The sequence below is a fragment of the Podarcis erhardii genome (assembly GCF_964252035.2).
Source record: "Podarcis erhardii genome assembly, chromosome: 7".
NCBI classification, from domain to species: Eukaryota; Metazoa; Chordata; class Lepidosauria; order Squamata; family Lacertidae; genus Podarcis; species Podarcis erhardii.
In genome coordinates, this window is record NC_138511.1 from 1,256,221 (window position 1) to 1,280,574 (window position 24,354).

Here is a 24,354-nt window from a genome sequence, read left to right on the forward strand (position 1 = left end):
AGTACCTAGGGGTAAATATAACAGCAAAAAATCTGAGTTTATTTAAGGATAACTATGAAAAATGTTGGTCTGAAATTAAGAGAGACTTGGATAGTTGGACAAAATTGAAGCTTTCTTTGTTAGGCCGAATTGCCGCTATTAAGATGAATGTATTGCCAAAAATGTTGTTTTTGTTTCAAACATTACAGATTGTGGACAAGACGGAGTGCTTCCGGAAGTGGCAGAGAGACATTTCTAAATTTGTCTGGCAGGGCAAAAAGCCCAGAATTAAGTTTAAGATATTAACTGATGCGAAAGAAAGAGGGGGCTTTGCCCTGCCAGACTTAAAGCTGTATTATGAAGCCGCAGCTTTCTGTTTTTTTTTTTATTTTAATAATAATTTTTATTGATTTTACAACATAAACAAAAAACAAACAAACATAATGCGACTTCCCCAAACCTCCCCTTCACTGCATCCAAATTTCAAAATTTTTAGCAATTCTTCATCCCATTTTTATATTTAATTCTCTTTAAAAAAAGTTTCTGCTTTATAAATTTCGATTTATAGCTGTAATTCTTAGTGTCCAATCCCCTGACATCTTAACATTCCGAAATTTTACAACAATTTTTAAGATAGATTTTAAATTTTTTCCAGTCCTCCTCCACTGTCTCTTTCCTCTGGTCACGGATTCTGCCGGTCATCTCTGCCAGTCCCATAAATTCAGTCACCTTGGTCTGCCATTCTTCCAGAGTAGGTAATTCTTTAGTCTTCCAATACTTCGCCAAAAGGATTCTTGCTGCTGTTGTTGCGTACATAAAAAAGGTCCTATCTTTCTTTGGTACCAATTGGCCGACCATGCCCAGGAGAAAAGCCTCCGGTTTCTTTACAAATGTCCACTTAAGGATTTTCTTAATTTCATTATAGATCATTTCCCAGTAGGCCTTAATCTTTGGGCAGGTCCACCAAAGGTGATAAAAGGTTCCTTCACATTCATTACACTTCCAGCAATTGTTATTGGGCAAATGATATATCTTTGCAAGCTTGACTGGGGTCATGTACCACCTATAGATCATTTTCATTATGTTCTCTTTCAGGGCACTACATGCCGTAAATTTAATACCTGTGGTCCATAACTGCTCCCAGTCAGCAAACATAATATCATGACCAATATCTTGTGCCCACTTAATCATGGCTGATTTAACCGTTTCATCTTGTGTGTTCCATTTTAGCAGCAGATTATACATTCTAGACAAATTCTTAGTATTGGGTTCTAGCAATTCTGTTTCTAACTTTGACCTCTCCTTCTGAAATCCTAGTTTTCTGTCCTGCTTAAAAGTTTCATTAATCTGGTAGTAATGTAACCAATCTCGGACTTTAGGTTTCAATTTCTCAAAACTCTGTAGTTTCAACTTTTCACCATCATATTCTATAATTTCACAATATTTTGGCCAGTCTGTATCCATGTTCAATCTTTTTACCGCCTTAGCTTCCATTGGTGACAGCCACCTGGGGGTTTTACTTTCAAACAAATCTTTATATCGATTCCATACATTATACAATGCTTTCCTAATAATATGATTTTTAAAATTTCTATGTACCTTTACCTTGTCATACCATAAATATGCATGCCAACCAAAACTATTATCATAACCTTCCAGGTCCAGAATGTCTGTATTCTCAAGAAGTAGCCATGGTTTCAGCCAGCAAAAAGCTGCTGCTTCATAATAAAGTTTTAAGTCCGGCAGGGCAAAGCCCCCTCTATCCTTTGCATCAGTCAAAATCTTAAATTTAATTCTGGGTTTTTTGCCCTGCCAGACAAATTTAGATATATCTTTCTGCCACTTCTTGAAACAGTCCATCTTATCTAAAATTTGCAATGTCTGGAACAAAAACAACAATCTCGGCAATACATTCATCTTAATTACAGCAATTCGGCCTAACAAGGAAAGTCTCAATCTTGACCATATATCGAAATCTTTCTTCACTTCAGCCCAGCATTTCTCATAGTTATCTTTAAATAGGTTCACATTCTTAGATGTTAAATTCACCCCCAGATATTTTACCTTTTTAGTAATTTCCAAACCAGTTTCTCTTTGAAAACTGTCTTTTTCCCCCACCGTAAGATTTTTTTCCAACACCTTTGTCTTGTGTTTATTCAATTTAAAACCAGCTACCTGACCAAATATTTCAATAAGTTCCAGAACTCTTTTTGTACTAGTTTCTGGCTGTTGTAATGTCAAAACTAAGTCATCTGCAAATGCTCTTAGCTTATAATGTTTAGTTCCGACCTGTATACCTTTAACCAGCTGGTCTCTTCTAATCATATTAAGGAAAACCTCCAGTACCGATATAAACAATAGAGGGGAAATTGGGCATCCCTGTCGTGTCCCTTTCTCTATTGGAATTTCATCCATAACCATACCATTTACAATAAGTTTGGCCTTTTGCTCAGAATAAATTGCACTTATACCATTTTCAAAGTTCTTGCCTACCCCCATTCCTTGGAGATTCCTCTTCATAAAGCTCCAACAAATATTGTCAAAGGCTTTCTCTGCATCCACAAAAATCAAAACAGCTTTTCTATTTATGTCAGTTTCCAAAAGTTCTAGAATATCTATAATATTCCTCACATTGTCTGACAATTGCCTGCCTGGTAGAAAGCCTGTTTGGTCCCTGTGAATCTCCTCTAACAGAACTTTTTTGAATCTTTTTGCTAGAATGTCTGCAAAAATTTTATAATCCACATTCAAAAGTGATATAGGGCGGTAATTCTTAACTTGATGTTTCTCAGTTTCTGTCTTTGGTATAAGTGAGATGAATGCTTCCTTCCACGATTCGGGAGCCTTTTTCCCCTCCAAAATTTGATTGCAGACTTCTTTCAGTGGTTGTATTAACCAATCCTTCAATACTTTATAATATCTCGCAGTTAGTCCATCTGGTCCTGGTGATTTTCCCAGCTTCATATCCTGGATGGCACTCTCTATTTCTTGATCTGTAATTTTCTCATTTAAACTCCTTCTGTTGTTTTCAGAGATTTTTGATAGTCCGTATTTTCCAATAAATTCTTCTATCTCCTGTTCATTTTTTGGCCCTTGTTTGTATAATTTCTTAAAGAAACTTTGAAAACAATTACTTATCTCATTTGGTTTATTAATAGTCTTCCCATCTACTTCGAGTGATGTCACTGTATTCAGTTTTTGTCTCTTTTTCAGTTGCCAAGACAGTAGCTTCCCACATTTATCTGCAGACTCAAAAGTCTTTTGTCTCATTTGTTTAATTTTCCATTCTATTTCCTGGTTCATCAATTCCATATATTGTGTTTGATAAAATTTTATTTCTCTTAATATCTCCTGGGATTTAGGCTTAGATCTCAGTTTCTTCTCCCCTTCTTTTATTAGATTCCAAATTTTCTCTTTCTTCTCATTCTGTTTTTTCCTCTTTATTGAATTCTGTTGTATTAGGAAGCCACGCATCACGGCTTTACTTGCGTCCCAGAAGCCGCAGCTTTCTGCTGGCTAAAAGACTGGCTACTTCTCGAGGACACTGACGTACTGGATCTGGAAGGTTTTAACAATGCTTTTGGTTGGCATGCATACTTATGGTATGGTTTCTTAAGGAAGGTATACTTAAATACCTTTTTCAGTTCATTATATATCATTTCCCAGAAAGCCTTCACCTTGGGGCAAGTCCACCAGAGGTGAAAGAACGTTCCTTCATTTTCCTTACATTTCCAACACTTATTATCAGACAAGTGGTATATTTTTGCAAGTTTGACTGGGGTCATGTACCATCTATATATCATTTTCATTACATTTTCTTTCAAAGCATTACATGCAGTGAAGTTCAGCCCAGTAGTCCATAACTTTTCCCAGTCCTCAAACATAATATTATACCCAATGTCCTGCTAAGATATACCATTTGTCTGATAATAAATGTTGGAAATGTAAAGAAAATGAGGGAACATTCTTTCACCTCTGGTGGACTTATTTAGGCCCTAAGATCAATAAGGCCTTTAAGAACCATATTGTCAGGAAAGCAGTATGGACAAAATACAAAGACTTATTGGAAAATAAAACTCCAAGGTGGCTTTCACCTCTGGAAGCTAAGGCTCGAAAAAGACCCAATATGGAGCCCAAATGGCCAAAATATTGGGAAATACTAGAAAAAGATGGAGACAATTGGAAATTGCAGAGTTTGGATAAATTAAAGGATAAAGTGCGAGACTGGTTACACTACGCTCAGATTAAAGAAGTCTTTAAAAATGATAAAAAGTTAGGGTTCCAGGTGGAGAAATCGAAATTGGAAACAGAACTGTTAGAACCAAAGATTAAGGTACTTTCAAGAATGTATAACTTGATGTTAAAATGGAATACACAAGACGAAATGGTTAAATCAGCTATGATAAAGTGGGCACAGGACATTGGGTATAATATCATGTCTGAGGACTGGGAAAGGCTGTGGACCACTGGGATGAACTTCACTGCATGTAATGCTTTGAAGGAAAATGTAATGAAAATGATATATAGATGGTACATGACCCCAGTTAAACTTGCTAAGATATACCATTTGTCTGATAATAAATGTTGGAAATGTAAAGAAAATGAGGGAACATTCTTTCACCTCTGGTGGACTTGCCCTAGGGTGAAGGCCTTCTGGGAAATGATATATAATGAGCTGAAAAAGGTATTTAAGTATACCTTCACCAAGAAACCAGAGGCCTTCCTTCTGGGAATTGTCAGCCAGAAGGTGTTAAAGAAGGACCGAACATTTTTCATGTATGCAACAACGGCAGCAAGGGTACTCATCGCTAAAAATTGGAAGACTCAAGAACTACCCACACTGGAAGAGTGGCAGATGCAACTGATGGACTATATGGAACTAGCCGAGATGACTGGCAGAATCCGAGACCTGGGAGAGGAGAGAGTCGAAGAAGACTGGAAGAAATTCAAGATTTACTTAAAAAAATACTGTAATTTGGTTGAATGCTAAGAAAGGATGCTAGATCATAAATAATTGTGCACCACTAAATCAGTGAGAATTAAGATGATAAGTAAATTTGAGGAAAAATTATAAACCTTTTGGAGAATTTATAGATTATATTTAAATGAATTTGACATAAGAGTGTAAACAAGATGATAAATTGCTGGCAAGAATTGGCAATGATGCAAATGGGAGCGGGAGGCGCGAGGGAGTCCAAAGATGTTATGAAAAGATGTTATGATATATGTTATACTGTTTTTTATTTTTGCATTTAAGTTTGAAAAATCCAAATAAAATATTATAAAAAAAAAATATGAAAGATTCCTTGCTCACCCTCAAGGATTCTTGTAGGCAGGCAGTCAAATGCACAAGTTGTCCTCCTATTTCAAATGAGAACAGAGCAGCCAACAGCAGAGAATGGACTTTATTCCCTGTGGGAGACAGATTGTGTGCAAAGGGTGTGAAGCAGGCTTATACCCACCTCCTGCTGCACTGAGCTGAGGACAACACCCATTCTTGGCTGATGAGGGCCCCACTGCAGACATGGTGCACTGACTGGAGGGAGACTTGCCACGGCACAGAATCTTGTTGGCACTTGGCACTACCAACCAACTTCTCAGCAGCTGCAACAGCTCAATATATAATTGGTAGAGGAAAAAATCAAGACATTTTCAATGGTTAGGAACATGCTAAAATGCAATGTGGCCTCGTGAACTCAGGAAATGGTATCCAGCCTATCCCATGACATCTGTCAGCCAGACTACGGTAGCTAGATGAGGGCGCTGCATGCAATCTCTTCCTGCTAGTAAACAAAGGCTCAACTTTTTGCCACCATATCCTGATTTCCACCTCCATCTTCCTGCATAGGAATCCTTTGAATTATTGGTCTCATATTGCTTTTTTTTTAATAGATATTTATTAAAGTTTTTCATAATAAAACAAATATCACAATCAGAAAAAAGAAAAGAGAAAACAGAGAAAAAGACAATCAAAAATAGCACAAACCAAAAATAACAAAACCAACAAAAAACAGAGAAAAAATTACTCCTTGCTTACTATCTTTGTACCCCTCTTTCCTGACTTCCTCACATCTCCCTTTTCTGTGTTCCCCTTTACACAATCAAATTCAGCAATTTCCTACCCTCTTTCCAATCTTGTACCCTATTTATACATTTCAACCTATTATGCCTTTGGTTTCTTTTCCTTTCCTATTAAGCCATTTATCACATGTTATTTATAACTTAGTCCCTTATATCATTTGTTTAGTCACGACATAATAATACTCTGGTCTCACCCCTTTTTTTCCAAATCATTTTTACATATTTCTTTTTACCAAGTCACTGATGCCATATTATCTTTATATCCAACATCATTTTAACATTCAAACATTTTACAGTGTTTTTGGAGGTATTCTTTGAACTTCTTCCAGTCCTCTTCCACCGACTCTTCTCCCCGATCTCGGATTCTGCCAGTCAGTTCTGCCAATTCCATGTAGTCGATCACTTGCATCTGCCATTCTTCCAAGGTGGGCAAATCTTGTGTCTTCCAATACTTTGCGATAAGTATTCTTGCTGCAGTTGTTGCGTACATAAAGAATGTTCTATCTTTCTTTGGCACCAATTGGCCGACAATGCCCAGAAGGAAGGCCTCTGGTTTCTTAGGAAAGGTATATTTGAATACCGTTTTTAGTTCATTATAGATCATTTCCCAGAAAGCCTTAACCTTTGGGCAAGTTCACCAAAGGTGAAGGAATGTTCCCTCAGTTTCTTTACATGTCCAGCATTTATTATCAGGCAGGTGATAAATTTTTGCAAGCTTGACTGGGGTCATGTACCACCTATAGATCATTTTCATAATATTTTCTCTTAAGGCATTACATGCCATAAACTTCATATCAGTGGTCCACAACTTTTCCCAGTCAGCAAACATAATGTTATGACCAATGTCCTGTGCCCATTTAATCATAGCTGATTTGACTGTTTCATCCTGAGTATTCCATTTTAACAGCAAGCTGTACATTCTCGAAAGTATCTTAGTTTTAGGTTCTAACAATTCTGTTTCTAATTTCGATTTTTCCACCTGGAAGCCTATTTTTTTATCCAAATTAAAGGCTTCTCTTATTTGATGATAATGTAGCCAATCTCGCACTTTATCTTTTAGTTTCTCAAAACTCTGTAATCTCAATGTGTCTCGATCTTGTTCCAGTATCTCCCAATATTTCGGCCACTTGGCCTCCATATTGAGTTTTTTCAGAGCCTTAGCCTCCATAGGTGATAGCCACCTTGGGGTCTTGTTTTCCAATAAGTCTTTATATCTTGTCCAGACATTAAACACAGCTTTCCTGACAATATGGTTTTTGAATGCTCTATTAGCTTTTACCTTGTCATACCACAAATATGCATGCCACCCAAAAGTATTGTTGAACCCTTCCAAGTCCAAAATGTCAGTGTTCTAAGAAGTAGCCAATCTTTCAACCAGCAAAATGCTGCTGATTCATAATACAACCTCATGTCTGGCAGGGCAAACCCCCCTCTTTCTTTAGCATCAGTCAATATTTTAAATTTTATTCTGGGCTTTTTGCCCTGCCAGACAAATTTAGAAATGTCTCTTTGCCACCTCTTGAAACAGTCCATCTTGTCCACAATCTGTAAAGTTTGAAACAAAAACAGCATTTTTGGCAATACATTCATCTTTATAGCTGCAATTCGACCCAACAAGGAAAGCTTCAATTTTGACCAAATTTCTAGATCTTTTTTGACTTCTGACCAGCATTTCTCATAGTTATCTTTAAATAAATTCAAATTTTTAGCCGTCATGTTAATCCCTAGGTATTTCACTTTCTTAACCACAGTTAAATCTGTCTCCTTCTGAAACCTTTCTTTTTCCGTTGTTGTCAGATTTTTCTCTAAAACCTTAGTTTTTTGCTTGTTCAATTTAAATCCTGCCACATGACCAAATTCTTGAATCAATTCTAACACCCTTTTCGTACTAGATTCTGGCTCCTGTAATGTCAAAACCAGGTCATCTGCAAAAGCCTTAAGTTTATATTGTTTAGCTCCGACCATAATTCCCTGAATCAGCCGGTCCCTTCTAATCATGTTCAAGAGCACCTCCAGGACCGAAATAAATAGCAATGGAGAGATAGGGCAGCCCTGTCGTGTTCCTTTTTCTATTCTAAACTCTTCTGACACCACATTGTTAACTATCAATTTTGCTTTTTGTTCTGAATAAATTGCTTCTATACCATTTTCAAACCCCCGTCCCACTCCCATTCCCTTAAGATTTTTCTTCATAAAATTCCAAGAAATATTATCAAAGGCCTTCTCCGAATCAATAAAGATTAAAACTGCTTTTGTATTAATGTTCATTTGCAGTAACTCCAAAATGTCAATAATGTTCCTTGTATTATCCGAGAGATGTCTGCCTGGGAGAAAGCCTGCCTGATCTTTATGTATCACTTCATTTAAAACTCTTTTTAGTCTGTTGGCTAAAATATCTGCAAAAATTTTGTAATCCACATTTAAAAGGGATATGGGACGGTAGTTTTTGAGTTGTTTCTTTTCAGATTCAGATTTTGGTATTAGTGTGATGAAAGCTTCTTTCCACGACTCCGGCGCCTTCTTTCCCTCCAGAATCTCATTGCACACCTCCTTTAATGGTTGGATTAAATAGTCTTTCAAAGTCTTATAATACTTGGAGGTTAATCCGTCGGGTCCTGGAGACTTGCCTAATTGCATGTTTTGAATGGCACCTTCAATCTCCTGTTCTGTTATTTTATAGTTCAATATTGTCTTATTTTCTTGAGATATTTTTTGTAATTCATTAGTTCTTAAAAATTGGTCTATCTCGGTCTCATTCTGTGGCCCTTGGGTATAAAGTTGTTTGAAGTATCTCTGGAAGCACTTTCTAATCTCCACAGGATTCTGAATGTTTCTCCCTTCAACCTCAAGATTTGTAACCGTGTTCAGCTTGTCTTTTTTTCAACTGCCACGCTAGCAGTTTCCCACATTTATTAGCTGATTCAAAAGTCTTTTGTCTCATTTGTTTAATTTTCCACTCAATTTCCTGATTTATCAGTTTCAAATATTGTACTTGATATAATTTAATTTCCCTCAGAATCTCCTGTGACTTTGGTTTCGATCTTAATTTTCTCTGTCCTTCTTTTATTTTCTCCAAAATTTTAACTTTTTTCTCATTTTGGGTTCTCTTTTTTATTGCATTCTGTTGTATCAGAAACCCCCTCATGACCGCTTTACTTGCATCCCAGATTACTCTTTTTTCAACTGTAGTTTTCAAATTCACTTCAAAATAGTCTCTCAAGGTCTTTTGGGCCTTCTTAACAATCTCTTGATCTCTTAGTAAGGCGTCATTCATCTTCCATCTGAAGGAACCAGTTAATGTTAATTTCATTTCCATCTTCACGGCATTATGGTCGGAGCAGGTTTTGGGGCAGATTTCCACCTTTCTAGTCTTTGGTGCCAGTCCTCTAGTTATCCATATTTGGTCAATCCTAGTCCGGGTCATTTTGGCTTCAGAGAAGAATGTCCCTTCTCTCCCTAGGGGATTTTTCGTTCTCCAGATATCAATCAAATCCATATTGTCAGTTAGATCAAAAAAAGTTTTAGGTAGCCTGCCATCTTTTGTTATATTTTGTCTTTGTGCTTTATCCATATTTGTAGATACCACCCCATTCATATCGCCCATCATAATGATGTTATTATAATCCATATAGTCCAGCATTATCTCATGCAACTTTTTGTAGAATTCTGGCTTCCCCTCATTTGGTGCATAAATTCCTAAAATCAAGAATTTTTCTCTTGGTATTTGAATTTCAATTGCCACAATTCTTCCTTGTTCGTCTTTAAAGAGGAATTTTGGTGATAGGCTTTCTTTTGCATAAATAACAACTCCTCTCTTCTTCACTTTATCCGATGAGATAAATTCTTGACCTAATCTTTTGTTAATTAGAACTTTCCTGTGGAGCCTAATCACGTGCGTTTCCTGTAGGCAAATTAAGTCTAATTGTTCCTTTTTTAATATATGAAAGATCTTCCTCCTCTTTTCAGGGGAGTTACAACCATGAAAGTTCCAACTTAATAGTTGCAGAGACATGTTGAGATATGTCTATTTTCCTCCTACGACTCCCAAAAGTTCTTCTCCCTTTGATGGTGGTATCACTTTCTCTGGCTCATCAAGACCCAAGGGTGTAAGTAAAGAGGGCTCCTAGTTCTTTTTCAGTCTCTTTCTGAAGGTCTTCTCCGTAGTCACTCAGAAATTTTTCCTTGTCTTCAACTGTTCTGATTTTAACTTTTTCCCCTCTTAAAGTTAAAAGATAGTCCCTGAGGGAACTCCCATCTGAATATAATTCTGTTGCTTCTCAGTAGTTTCACCAAGTCTCCGTAGTTAGATCTAAGCTCCAGAAGGTGTTTCGGAATGTCCTTGTAAATTTCCACTCTAAAGTCCTGAATCTCAAGAGTCTTTTGAAAGTGCGCACCCAGTATCTTGTCTCTTTCTTCCTTCGTTCTGAGGGAGATCAGGCAATCCCTTGACCTGACCTTCCTCCCTCCCTTTCCAAGTCTGAATGCACTTGTGATTTTGAAGTCTTTATCCTCTTCCAAAGGCCAAAATTCTGCAAACTCTTTTGTCAGAAACTCAGTTAAATCCTCCTTTTCAAGTTCTGGAACTGACCTCAATCTCAAGTTATTTTCCCTAGTTTTTAGTTCTGTCATAGAGAGATATGCCTGGTGTTCGCCAATCTGTTTGCGCATAGGTTTGATTTCCTCTTGCACGGCCTCTACTTTCTGTTTGGCCTCCTCAGCTGTTTTGCGATTTAATGTAGTAGCTTCCAATAGTTTCCCAATAGATTCTGCATTTGACCTAACTTGCTGGGTCAAATTATTGACCAAATTATTGGCTGTGTTTTGGTCAAGTTTAGATGATTGTTCAGTCACTTGCTTGCTCAGGCCATCTAATTTTTCAAAAATTTTATCTAACACTGTAGTAAAGTCTCCTCCTGTGGCCATTCCTTCAGGCCTTATTTGCTCTAAATCTTCCTCTTGTGCCACAGGAATAGTGGGAACAGATGATCTGCGCAGCTGTGAGATTATGCTAGGCTGTTGTGTTTTGGCTTTGCTTGATCTTGTCCTCCCTCTCATTCCACTGCTGTCTATGTGCCAAGGTCAGTCTCACGGTTTGCAATTCCCATGGAAATCCCCAAGTCCAAAGATGGAAAAAAAACCCCAGTAGTTACACAACTTCAGTCTTCCACTAGAGGGACACAATGTTTATCTCAAAAGTCACAGCTTATAAAGTCTTTTCAAAGTCTTTTCAAATTACAAAATGTCCCTTCAAATTTATAACAGTTGCAAATGTCCAGAAAGCCTTACAGATCCTTTAATTTGCAGAGTTAATCATAGAAAGTTACAATGTCTCCAAAAAGTGCGAGTTGCAATATGACAGTTCCTGCAGCCTGACACCTCTAATAGTCTGGCAGCCCGGTCTCCAGGAGTTCAATAAATTTTTATAAATCCGCACAAGAAGAGGGAAAGCCAAATTCTTCCTCTTCCACCTTAAAATAAGGTGAAGTTCTATGTCTGATGTTCAGATAGCAATCTTTTGAAGCGTAGTTCAGAGCAAGAGCAAATTAAACGTCATTACTTTGAATGACGGGAGACGGACTTCCTGGTTGCATCTCCTGTTTCAGTGTCCAGATTAAGCTTATTTTTCAAAAGTCCAAATTTCTTAAACCTCACCTACTCACGGTAGTCGTTTCTTAGCCGAATTGTCCCAAGAAAAAGGTCAGCGCTCACCGACAACAGCTTCGCGGCTTCACTCCACGGAAAGAGCGATCGACTCTCAGCACTGCGCCAGCCCCGTCACTTTCTGGAGCCCCTTACGGGGTTCCTTTCCAGTTTCGGGGAGCGCTGAAGGTGCCCGCTGAGTCCCACGGCCACAGGCTTCTGCTGCCTGTGGTTTTTCAAGAAGGGTCTCCGCTTCGCCGTAGCAGACGACCCGTTTCCACGGAGCTCCCCCTTCGCAGTTAGAAGAGGGCAGCCATTGCCGTTCGCGCCGCCTCCGGAAGTCCTCATATTGCAAGTAAGTGTGGCTGGCAACTGTTCCTGATTAATTTCTGCCAGAGTTCTACATACCATCACTCATACTGCTAAAATAAAAGCCACAGTTTTAAACTACAGGAAAGATCATAATGTATTATTGTAGACTATTCCAAAACAGTATCTATAACAAGTAACTATATAGTACACTGCTGGTTTGCCCCATGTAATAGTGACATTTCCTCTTTGTACAATCAGCCCAAATAATTGACTGCATTTGATTATTCTGATATGAGCTGTTAATTTATTTTCTTACAACCTGCACATATATATGTACTTGTCAGAGCTGCCCGAGGTCCCAGCTCACAAAGGACCAACGCCAGTTCTTGTTATATACAAAAGTCTTTATTGAAGTTCAGTTTCGATTCCAAAGCCGCGGCGTGCAGCTCTACGTCTTGAACTCTAGACCGCTGAAGCTCCGTCTGAATCTCCTCCCCCCAGACACCAGTTTAAGACTCTGGCCTTGCTCCACCTCTTCCTTTGCTCTTTCCTCCTCTGGGTCCGCCTGTCCACTGGGGTCTTGCCCTTTCTAGACTCTTCTGACGCTGAGTCCCCTGAGTCTTCCCCCTGCCTCCGGTGGGCTTTAGGACCTGGTTCCCAATCCGGGTTTTCTGCCGTCCCGCGCGCCTGTACATTTGAACTTGGCGCTCGCGCCCAGCCGGCAACCTTTCTCCTGACCGTTACACTGCTCCTGTCACTGCTTCCCTCTTCGGGGGGGCTAGCTGGACCTGACTTCCCCTCCGTTCCCTCACTCTCTGATAGAGGCGTGGTCAGCCCTGACTCATCTTCTCTCCCTACTGGAGGAGACGCTGGCCCTGATACATGGGACTCTTCCCCCCCACTACGCTCTGGTGGGGGAACTGGTCCTGATCTTCCGCTGCTGCTTTGGGAGTCCCCGCTGGCCCCTTGCTTCTGGTGCGTCCCCCCTGGGACCCCCCTTGCCCTGGCCATCGGCGCCCCCCTCTGGAAATCTTCTGAATCGCTGGAGAAGCTCATGGAATCTCTCGGGCCACTGTCATACTCCCCTACGCTGCCCTCAGATTCTTCCCCTTCGCTCTCCGTTTCCTCTCTCCCCTGTGCCTCTGCTCCTGAGCCCCTGACAGTACTGTATAAGTGTATTATTATATATGAGAATAAAATCAGCATGAAAACATCATTAAAATGCCAATAAATACTAATTAGTTAACAGAGTTGAGATTCCTGCATTGCAGGGGATTGAACTAGATGACCCTAGGGGTCCCTTCCAACTCTACAATACTATGAAAGAAGATTCATGTTACAAAGGATTCTCTAAACATTAAAGTTTTCAAAAGATATCTGAAGGGAGGGATGGCTCTTGGTGGCAGGGAGTTCCACAGGGCAGTGGCTGCCACACCAAAGGCTCAATCCCTAATGATGTCCAGCTAAACCTCAGGGTTCATTGGGGTGAGGAGACCAGCAGAAGTGCCCCATCAACAGATCTTGGTGGTCACGTTGGAAAGTAAGTACTTTGGGGTCTCATGGTACTTTGGGACCAAGTTGCTTTGGGATATGTCAGTTTCACACACTGTTACAGAACAAATTCAGTGATGGACAGCACAGATTGACCAAATGCTGCTATGGTAAGTCTAACACCACTGAGCTTTTTTAATAAAGTGGGACTGGGTGAATAGTCTGAATGGTCAGTGTAGAGAATGGGTTTTTTGGTTGTATCCAACTAAGTAATACTCAGAATAGTCCCACCGAAATCAGTGGACTTAAGTTAGGCATGCCCATTAATATCAGTGGGTTAAATCTGAGTATGACTGATAATGGAGATAGCCCTCTTGTATTTCTGTTTCCTGGCTTAACTGCCTGGTTCTCCTTCCCCTCCTCTGTTGCCAGGACACCTCTACTTGCACACTGAAATCTTAGCCCTCTTCTGGATTGATGGCCGTGGATTTGCATTCCAGCTTCTGTACTGCAGTTTTGTTCATCCTCACCCAACATTTCATGTCTATTCTTGGGCAGATAAACTGTCCAGATTTTTTTTGGGGGGGGGATTGTATCTGCAAGAGCCGCCAGCAGTAAACTGCAACCCAGCCACAGCATGTTCTCTTCTCTCAAGCTGGCCTCACTGAGAATGCGGAGTCCTGTGTGCACCTGGAAGTTGTCAACTCTCACAGAGTGGAGAGAAGAGAAGAAAGGATGTTTGCACAGCTTTCACATTGACTCTTGTCCATGCAGTTAGGGTATTTTTAGTAACATTTCTGAAGGACATAAGATTGCTGCTCGTTTGGGTTTGTAGGAGGTCTCGGCTGCACGTTCCCCAAGTTTTCAGAGCGTTTTCTATTCAGACCCAGCATGGGGGCACTGAGCAGCTCTTTCAGCCTAACAAATCATCAGTAAAAACAATTACAGCCTAGAAAACACTACAGTGGTACCTGAGGCAGGCTTTCGCTAATGGGGCCTCCCGCTGCTGCCGCCCACTGGCACGCAATGTCCATTCTCATCCTGGGGCAAAGTTCTCAACCCAAGGTACTTGTCAGAGCTGCCCGAGGTCCCAGCTCACAAAGGACCAACGCCAGTTCTTGTTATATACAAAAGTCTTTATTGAAGTTCAGTTTCGATTTTAAAGCAGCGGCACGCAGCTCTACGTCTTGAACTCTAGACCGCTGAAGCTCCGTCTGAATCTCCTCCCCCCAGACACCAGTTTAAGACTCTAGCCTTGCTCCACCTCTTCCTTTGCTCCTGTCCACGCGGGAAAAACGCGGGACTGCCCCCCACTGCTTTGGATTCTTGGATGAATCCTCGCTTCAAGTTGTGATCTATGAACTCCCTGAGTTCTTGCAGTTCGTCTTCAGACATGAAATACAGTTTCCCAGTCGGCAGCGTCGCCCCCGGCAGGAGGTCAATCTTGCAGTCGTAGGGCCTGTGGGGAGGCAGCTTGTCCGCTTCCTTCTCGCAGAAGACCTCCAAAAACGCCTTGTACTTGTTGGGTACCGCTTGTAGCATGCCTAAGTGGAGCTGTGGTTCATCCTCTTGCCCCTCATCTTCCTGGCTAGTCAGGATGCAGTGTTCTGCGCAGTAGGAGGAGCAGAAGGTCAATTGACGCTGGTACCATGCTAATGCCGGGCTGTGCCTGTCCAGCCAGCTCATGCCCAACACTATGGGCGTGTCCGACAGGTGGGTGACGTTGAAGCTGATGACTTCGCGGTGATTTCCAATTTGCATTACCATTGGCGGTGTTTGCTGTACCACCTGTCCTCCCAGTAGCTCTCTGCCATCGACCGTGACGACGTTTAGGGGCATCGTGGCTGGCAGGAGCGCTATGCGATGTTGCTTGATGAAATCCACTCCTACAAAGTCTGCATTACTACCACAGTCAATGGTAATAGGGACTTCCATGGTGAGTCCATTGGGCAGCTGGAGCGATGCGGTGAGTTGCACCACTGGTTTGGGCGGGAGGGGGTCTGTGGGCTGTAAAATATCTGGGGGCTGCTTCACTGACTCGCCTGGCTGGGCCCCAGTGCCTCTGCCTCCAGCCAGGCTTCGTCGTTTCCCTGCAGCTGTTCCCCCTGCTGAACTGCTCCCTTTACTGTTGCTGAGGCTGCAGTGTGCCTCTGGAGCCTCTGGGGACACTCTTTGGCCATGTGCTGTCCACTGTCGCAGATATAACACTTCCTGCTCCCTCTAGGAGCCTTCGCCTTGACTGCTCCTGGTGTTTGGGCTCTGGTTGCTGTCTGAACCCTGGCACCACCTATCTCCATCGGCTCTTCTCCCCCCCCCCCACTGGAGGTGTGGATTGCGCGCGCGTTGTCTCTCTGGGTAGGAAGGGAGTTGTTCTGACTGGTGTGCGTGCCATACGTCCCTCATCCCTGCTCCAAGGGCGTTCTTCCAGACGCACCCCTATCACCAGCACTCTTTGTACGACTTCTGTGCTGCTGTTGGGTCTTTCCCCTCTCGCTAGTTCATCTTTCACAGCCCCATTCAGCCCCTCCCAGAACAGATCCCGGACGGCAGCAGAGTCCTTCTCCCAGCCCAGCACATTTACTAACGCAAAAAAGCGGGAGTGATATTGTCTCACAGTGGCTTTGCCCTGCTTCAGCCCATGCATTTCCCTCCTGGCCACATCCACATCAACCGTTGATTTAAAACAATTGTCCATAGCCTTGATTAAAGCTGTTGAATCTTTGAGGGAAGGGTCATTTTCACGCCATAAATTGCGCAGCCACGATTTAGCTTCCCCATGCAGATGAGTTATTATGAAGCCTACTTTCTCCTCCTCGTCTCTAAAGTCTTTCCAAAGGAAATTGAGCGCGAAAACTATGTCTGCTCTGAAGTTAGGCTACTGCTGCAGATTCCCGTCAAAGTGGGATACGATGCTGCCCCCCCCCTTCCCGAGGCCAACTCCCTCTGGCTTGGGTCCCGGCAGTCCCTCTTTGCCCAAACGTTCCCACCTGGTCTGCAGATCTCGGCAGAGCGCTACTGCTTCTTCCTCTCTCTTTTTGGATGCTGCTACTTCTGCGTAAAGCGTCGAAACTGCTTCTGTCAGCTCTTTCACCTTGTCCTCTGTAGTCATCTTTGCCGATCTTCGTGAGCTCGCAAAACACCAAGTTTTGCCCCTCGCTGCGCCTACTCACGCTGCGAGGGTTAAATTTTTATTGAGACGGAGCTTACTGTCAGAGCTGCCCGAGGTCCCAGCTCACAAAGGACCAACGCCAGTTCTTGTTATATACAAAAGTCTTTATTGAAGTTCAGTTTCGATTTCAAAGCCGCGGCGCGCAGCTCTACGTCTTGAACTCTAGACCGCTGAAGCTCCGTCTGAATCTCCTCCCCCCAGACACCAGTTTAAGACTCTAGCCTTGCTCCACCTCTTCCTTTGCTCTTTCCTCCTCTGGGTCCGCCTGTCCACTGGGGTCTTGCCCTTTCTAGACTCTTCTGACGCTGAGTCCCCTGAGTCTTCCCCCTGCCTCCGGCGGGCTTTAGGACCTGGTTCCCAATCCAGGTTTTCTGCCGTCCCGCGCGCCTGTACATTTGAACTTGGCGCGCGCGCCCAGCCGGCAACCTTTCTCCTGACCGTTACACTGCTCTTGTCACTGCTTCCCTCTTTGGGGGGGCTAGCTGGACCTGACTTCCCCTCCGTTCTCTCACTCTCTGATAGAGGCGTGGTCAGCCCTGACTCATCTTCTCTCCCTACTGGAGGAGACGCTGGCCCTGATACATGGGCATCTTCCCCCCCACTACGCTCTGGCGGGGGAACTGGTCCTGATCTTCCGCTGCTGCTTTGGGAGTCCCCGCTGGCCCCTTGCTTCTGGTGCGTCCCCCCTGGGACCCCCCTTGCCCTGGCCATCGGTGCCCCCCTCTGGGAATCTTCTGAATCGCTGGAGAAACTCATGGAATCTCTCGGGCCACTGTCATACTCCCCTACGCTGCCCTCAGATTCTTCCCCTTCGCTCTCCGTTTCCTCTCTCCCCTGTGCCTCTGCTCCTGAGCCCCTGACAGTACTACTTCCGGGTTAGCGGAGTTTGTAACCCAAAGTGTTTGTAACCCAAGGTAACACTGTATTAACAAAGCAGCAACAAAAATATGCTAAACTTTACAATTACAGCAAAAGTCATATTACGGTCATACCTCGGGTTGAATATGCTTCATGTTGAGTTGCGCTCCGCGGCAACCCGGAAGTAACGGAGCGCGTTACTTCCGGGTTTCGCTGCTCGCGCATGTGCAGGCGCTCAAAATGACGTCACACGCATGCGCAGAAGTGGCGAAAAGCGACGCGTGTGTGTGCAGACTTGCCGTCGCTAGTTACGTTTGCTTCTGGATGCGAACGGGGCTCCGGAACAGGGGTACCACTGTATATGATTAACAAAGCATTTATAATCTATAAAACAGTATTAACAACTTTAACAAAATAGCAACTAAAAAAATAAACCAAGCGCTGTTAATACATACACTCTCCATGCCCCCATGACTCATAATCTTTCACTCTATTCAGTTCATTAAAATAAACATAATGTCCGGGACTTCCTGTTTCCGGTGGCGGGAAATGGTTGACTCCCATACGACTGGACCCCAGCCGTCCCGGTAATTCAGGGCTGATATGGGGGTAATTAGCCCTAGCAAGGAGAGACAAGAAGGCCTTCTTCAACAAGCAATGCAAAGAAATAGAGGAAAACAACAGAATGGGAAGAACCAGAGAACTGTTCAAGAAAATTGGAGATATGAAAGGAACATTTCATACAAAGATTACCATAATAAAGGACAAAAGTGGCAAGCACCTAACAGAAGCAGAAGGCATCAAGAAGAGGTGGCAAGAATACACAGAAGAATTATACCAGAAAGATATGGATGGCTCGTACATCCCAGGTAGTGTGGTTGCTGACCTTGAGCCAGACATCCTGGAGAGTGAAGTCAAATGGGCCTTAGAAAGCACTGCAAATAACAAGGCCAGTGGAAGTGATGGTATTCCAGCTGAACTATTTAAAATTTTAAAAGATGATGCTGTTAAGGTGCTACACTCAATATGCCAGCAAGTTTGGAAAACTCAGCAGTGGCCAGAGGATTGGAGAAGATCAGTCTACATCCCAATCCCAAAGAAGGGCAGTGCCAAATAATGCTCCAACTGCACAATTGCACTCATTTCAGACGCTAGCAAGGTTATGCTTAAAATTCTACAAGGTAGGCTCAAGCAGTATGTGGACCGAGAACTCCCAGAAGTGCGAGCTGGATGTAGAAGAGGCAGAGGAACCAGAGACCAAATTGCAAACATGCGCTGGATTATGGAGAAAGCTAGAGAGTTCCAGAAAGACATCTACTTCTGCTTCATTGACTATGCAAAAGCTTTTGACTGTGTCGACCACAGCAAAATATGGCAAGTTCTTAAAGTAATGGGAGTGCCTGATCACCTCATCTGTCTCCTGAGAAATCTGTATGTGGGACAAGAAGCTACAGTTAGAACTGGATATGGAACAACTGATTGGTTCAAAATTGGGAAAGGAGTACAACAAGGCTGTATATTGTCTCCCTGCTTATTTAACTTATATGCAGAATTTATCATGCAAAAGGCTGGGCTGGATGAATCCCTAGCCGGAATTAAGATTGCCGGAAGAAATATCAACAACCTCAGATATGCAGATGACACAACATTGATGGCAAAAAGTGAGGAGGAATTAAAGAACCTTTTAATGAGGGTGAAAGAGGAGAGCGCAAAATATGGTTTGAAGCTCAACATCAAAAAAAGGAAGATCATGGCCACTGGTCCCATCACCTCCTGGCAAATAGAAGGGGAAGAAATGGAAGCAGTGAGAGATTTTACTTTCTTGGGCTCTATGATCACTGCAGATGGTGACAGCAGCCACGAAATTAAAAGACGCCTGCTTCTTGGGAGGAAAGCAATGACAAACCTAGACAGCATCTTAAAAAGTAGAGACATCACCTTGCCAACATAGGTCCGTATAGTTAAAGCTATGGTTTTCCCAGTAGTGATGTATGGAAGTGAGAGCTGGACCATAAAGAAGGCTGATCACCGAAGAAATGATGCTTTTGAATTATGGTGCTGGAGGAGACTCTTGAGAGTCCCATGGACTGCAAGAAGATCAAACCTTTCCATTCTTAAGGAAATCAGCCCTGAGTGCTCACTGGAAGGACAGATCCTGAAGCTGAGGCTCCAATACTTTGGCCACCTCATGAGAAGAGAAGACTCCCTGGAAAAGACCCTGATGTTGGGAAAGATGGAGGGCACAAGGAGAAGGGGACGACAGAGGACAAGATGGTTGGATAGTGTTCTTGAAGCTACCAGCATGAGTTTGACTAAACTGCGGGAGGCAGTGGAAGACAGGAGTGCCTGGCGTGCTCTGCTCCATGGGGTCACGAAGAGTCGGACACAACTAAACGACTAAACAACAACAAAAAGCCCTGGCAGCCTCCCCAGGATGGGGGAGGACTGTCTTGTAGACCCGCAGATTGTCCAGGATTGCCGACTTGCATCAAGGTGCAAGCGGCAGGACACTGGGTCGTAGAGCACGGGGCGGCTGGCCCTCTCCAATGTCATTCTCATAGCCGGGAATATCTATTTGAAGAAATGATTAGATTTGGACAATAAACAGAAATGGTCTGGACCGAAGAAGCCTAAGAAACAACCTGCAGAATTGTATAGTCTCTGGTGTACAAGCTCGGACTTCAAAGAGATTCTCATCATGGTGTGGGGATTGTGGAGGTGTTTGGTATGTTTCTTTTTTTTCTTTTTTTAAAAATCTTTTTATTGAGTTCTTTTTAAAACAAAACCATAAAAAGTAAATAAACCAAAAACATACAAACGGTCAAAAAGAAAAAAAGAGAGAGAGAGAGAGAAAACAAAACAAAACAGCACAGCACATACAGCAAGAAAAGACAAACGCAAAACAAACCAACATCAATTCATGACATAACAATGATTGACTTCCCTCCATCTCGGTTTTGGGCTATATAACCACAATATCTTTCTGCAGTGCAATTTTACAACATCAGCACATCGCAGGCTTTAAGTTAGACCTACTGTGATTTTAATATTTCCTAAATTTGCTTCTACGTATGTTATGAATTTGTTCCAATCGTTAATAAATTTTACACTTTTTTGATGCCTGATTTTTTGTGTCAACTTGGCTAATTCTATATATTCGCATACTTTAATTTGCCATTCTCTAACAGTTGGGATATTAGGTGTTTTCCAATTTTGCGCTAACAATATCCTGGTGGCTACCGTTGCGTATTGGAACATTGTTTGGTCTTCCTTCTTGATCTCATCTCCGACCATTCCCAGGAGGAAGGCTTCGGGTTTTTTGGGGAAGGTATATTTCAATATTTTTTTAAATTCATCATAAATAATTCCCCAAAACCTTTTAACTTCTTCACAAGTCCACCACATATGGTGGAAGTTACCCTCTTTAGTTTTGCATTTCCAGCATGTCTTGTCTCCAGTCTTATACATTTTTTCCAATTTCACAGGGGTGATGTACCATCGGTACATCATTTTTTCCATATTTACTCGGAGTCCAACACATGCCTTGAATTTCATGTCCTTGTTCCAAAGTTTCACCCACCTGTCATATTCTAGATTGTATCCAAGATCTATAGCCCATTTGACCATAACTTCCTTTATCTCTTCGTCCTTCGTATCCCAATCTAATAATTGGTTATACATTTTGGATAAGAGTTTGGCGTTACCTTCCAATATTTCCACCTGGTATCTGGACTTTTTCTCATTCATCCCTGTTTTTTTATGTTCGTTTCATAAGGCATCAATTTGGTGAAATTGTAGCCATCCTGCCAATTTATCCTTTAAGTCTTCATATGTTCTGATTTTCCATCCTTTATCTGATCTTACCAGGAGGTCTTCATAAGTCCATCTTTCACTTTCCATGTTTAGTTTTTTGATTGTTAAAATGTCAATTGGTGATAGCCACCAGGGGGTATCTTTTTCTATAAGTCTTTTATTTCTGTCCCATACCTCAAGCAACGCTCCTCTGATGATATGGTTAGCGAAGCCTTTGTGTACCCTCTCTTTATTGTGCTACAGATATTCGTGCCAACCAAATCTGGTGTTAAATCCCTCTAAATCTAACAAATCTGTGTTTTTCAAGACGATCCATTCTTTGATCCAACATAGGCACGAGGCCTCATAATATAGTTTCAAGTTTGGGACAGCGAACCCTCCTCTATCTCTTCGATCTGTAAGTAATTTGAATTTAATTCTTGCTCTTTTACCCTGCCAAATAAATCTGGAAAGGGTTTTCTGCCAATCTTTTAACATTGTCGTACCTCTAATCACTGGGATGTTCTGGAATAAAAACAGCAGTCTTGGGAGCTGTTCGACAGTGGAATTTGCTGCCAAGGAGTGTGGTGGAGTCTCCTTCTTTGGAGGTCTTTAAGCAGAGGCTTGACAACCATATGTCAGGAGTGCTCTGATGGTGTTTCCTGCTTGGCAGGGGGTTGGACTCGATGGCCCTTGTGGTCTCTTCCAACTCTATGATTCTATGATTCTATGATTCTAAGCCATCCAACAGTCCATTGCCTGAGCTAAGCCAAGCCCCCTTGCCCACCTCCCCAGCTTCTTACAGACATCTCAGGTTTTTTCATTATGAGCAAGAGACTCCACCACACTCCTTGGCAGCAAATTCCACTGTCGAACAGCTCTTACTGTCAGGAAGTTCTTCCTAATGTTTAGGTGGAATCTTCTTTCTTGTAGTTTGGAACCATTGCTCCGTGTCCGCTTCTCTGGAGCAGCAGAAAACAACCTTTCTCCCTCCTCTATGTGACATCCTTTTATATATTTGAACATGGCTATCATATCACCCCTTAACCTCCTCTTCTCCAGGCTAAACATGCCCAGCTCCCTTAGCCGTTCCTCATAAGGCATCATTTCCAGGCCTTTGACCATTTTGGTTGCCCTCCTCTGGACACGTTCCAGTTTGTCAGTGTCCTTCTTGAACTGTGGTGCCCAGAACTGGACACAGTACTCCAGGTGAGGTCTGACCAGAGCAGAATACAGTGGCACTATTACTTCCCTTGATCTAGATGCAATACTCCTAATGATGCAGCCCAGAATTGCATTGGCTTTTTTAGCTGCCGCATCACACTGTTGGCTCATGTCAAGTTTGTGGTCAACCAAGACTCCTAGATCCTTTTCACATGTACTGCTCTCAAGCCAGGTGTCACCCATCTTGTATTTGTGCCTCTCATTTTTTTTGCCCAAGTGCAATACTTTACATTTCTCCCTGTTAAAATTCATCTTGTTTGTTTTGGCCCAGTTCTCTAATCTGTCAAGATTGTTTTGAAGTGTGATCCCCTCTGGCGTGTTAGCCACCCCTCCCAGTTTGGTGTCATCTGCAAATTTGATCAGGATGCCCTTGAGTCCATCATCCAAGTTGTTGATAAAGATGTTGAATAAGACCGGGCCCAGGGGCGGAATCAGGACAAGATCAATCAGGAGGAGGAACTTTGGACAAAGACAACTTATTACACAGACTGAAACCATCGACAGAAGAAGAAGAACTACTCAGAGCAGTAGGAGGAGAAGATAAATAGATTGACCATGGCTCTGCAACTTTTAAGTTGGAATTGTAACGGTCTAAACATCCCCCGAAAGAGAAAGAGCGTTTTTCATATATTAAAAAAAGAGCAATTGGACTTGATTTGTTTACAAGAGACTCATGTGACGAGGTCACATAGGAAATTACTTATTAATAGAAGATTGGGACAAGAATTTATTTCATCAGACAAAGTTAAAAAAAGAGGAGTGGTGATATATGCAAAGGAAAAACTGCAACCGAAATTAATTTTTAAAGATGAACATGGAAGATATTTGGCAATCGAAATTCAAGTTCAAGGAGAGAAATTCCTGATTGTGGGAATTTATGCACCAAATGAGGGGAATGCGGAATTTTTTAAGAAGCTGCATGAGACATTGATGGACTATATGGACATAAATTTAATATTGATGGGAGATATGAATGGAGTAGTATCAACTAATATGGACAAATCCCAAAGACAGGTAGTCACTAAAGATGGAAGACTACCAAAAATCTTTTTTGAAATGACAGACAATATGGACTTGGTTGATATTTGGAGAATAAAACACCCACTTGAGAGAGAGGGAACCTTTTATTCTGAAGCCAAAATGACATGAACTAGAATTGATCAAATTTGGATTACTGGAGGAATGGCACCTAGGATAAAAAAAGTTGAAATCTGCCCCAAAACATGCTCCGACCACAATGCGGTGAAGATGGTGATGGAGTTTACAACAACTGGTACCTTCAGATGGAGGATGAATGACACCTTATTTAGAGATGAAGAAGTTTGTAAAAAGGCCCAGAAAACTCTAAAAGACTATTTTGAAATTAATATGAGGACTAAGGTCAAAAAAAGAATAATCTGGGACGGAAGTAAAGCAGTGATGAGAGGATTTTTGATACAACAGAATGCAATTGAAAAGAAAAGCCAGAACAATAAGAAAGAATTTTTTTTGGAAAAGATAAAAGAGGGGGAAAGAAAATTGAGATCAAATCCAAAATCTCAGGACATCTTGAAAGAAATTAAATTATACCAGACACAATATATGGAGCTGATGAATCAAGAAATAGAATGGAAAATTAAGCAAATGAGACAAAAGACTTTTGAATCAGCTGATAAATGTGGTAAACTGCTGGCTTGGCAAATAAAAAAGAGACAAAAACTGAATACTGTTACAAGTTTAGAAGTGGATGGAAAGAACATCTATAAACCAACAGAAATTACAGACTGCTTCCAGAGATATTTTAGACAACTTTATACACAAGGGCCTCA

At 42.0% G+C, this 24,354-nt stretch overlaps 2 long non-coding RNA genes across 2 annotated transcripts in view; both read left to right on the forward strand.

The window, feature by feature from the left end:
- The window catches only part of LOC309346403, a 308,888-nt gene that overhangs the window by 155,067 nt on the left and 129,467 nt on the right, over window positions 1-24,354 (forward strand). The gene's annotated exons all lie outside the window — the stretch shown is intronic.
- On the forward strand, window positions 5,282-12,147 carry LOC309346415. The gene is made up of 2 exons (XR_014158628.1): window positions 5,282-5,845; window positions 12,042-12,147. It is a non-coding gene; the product is annotated as an uncharacterized lncRNA (long non-coding RNA).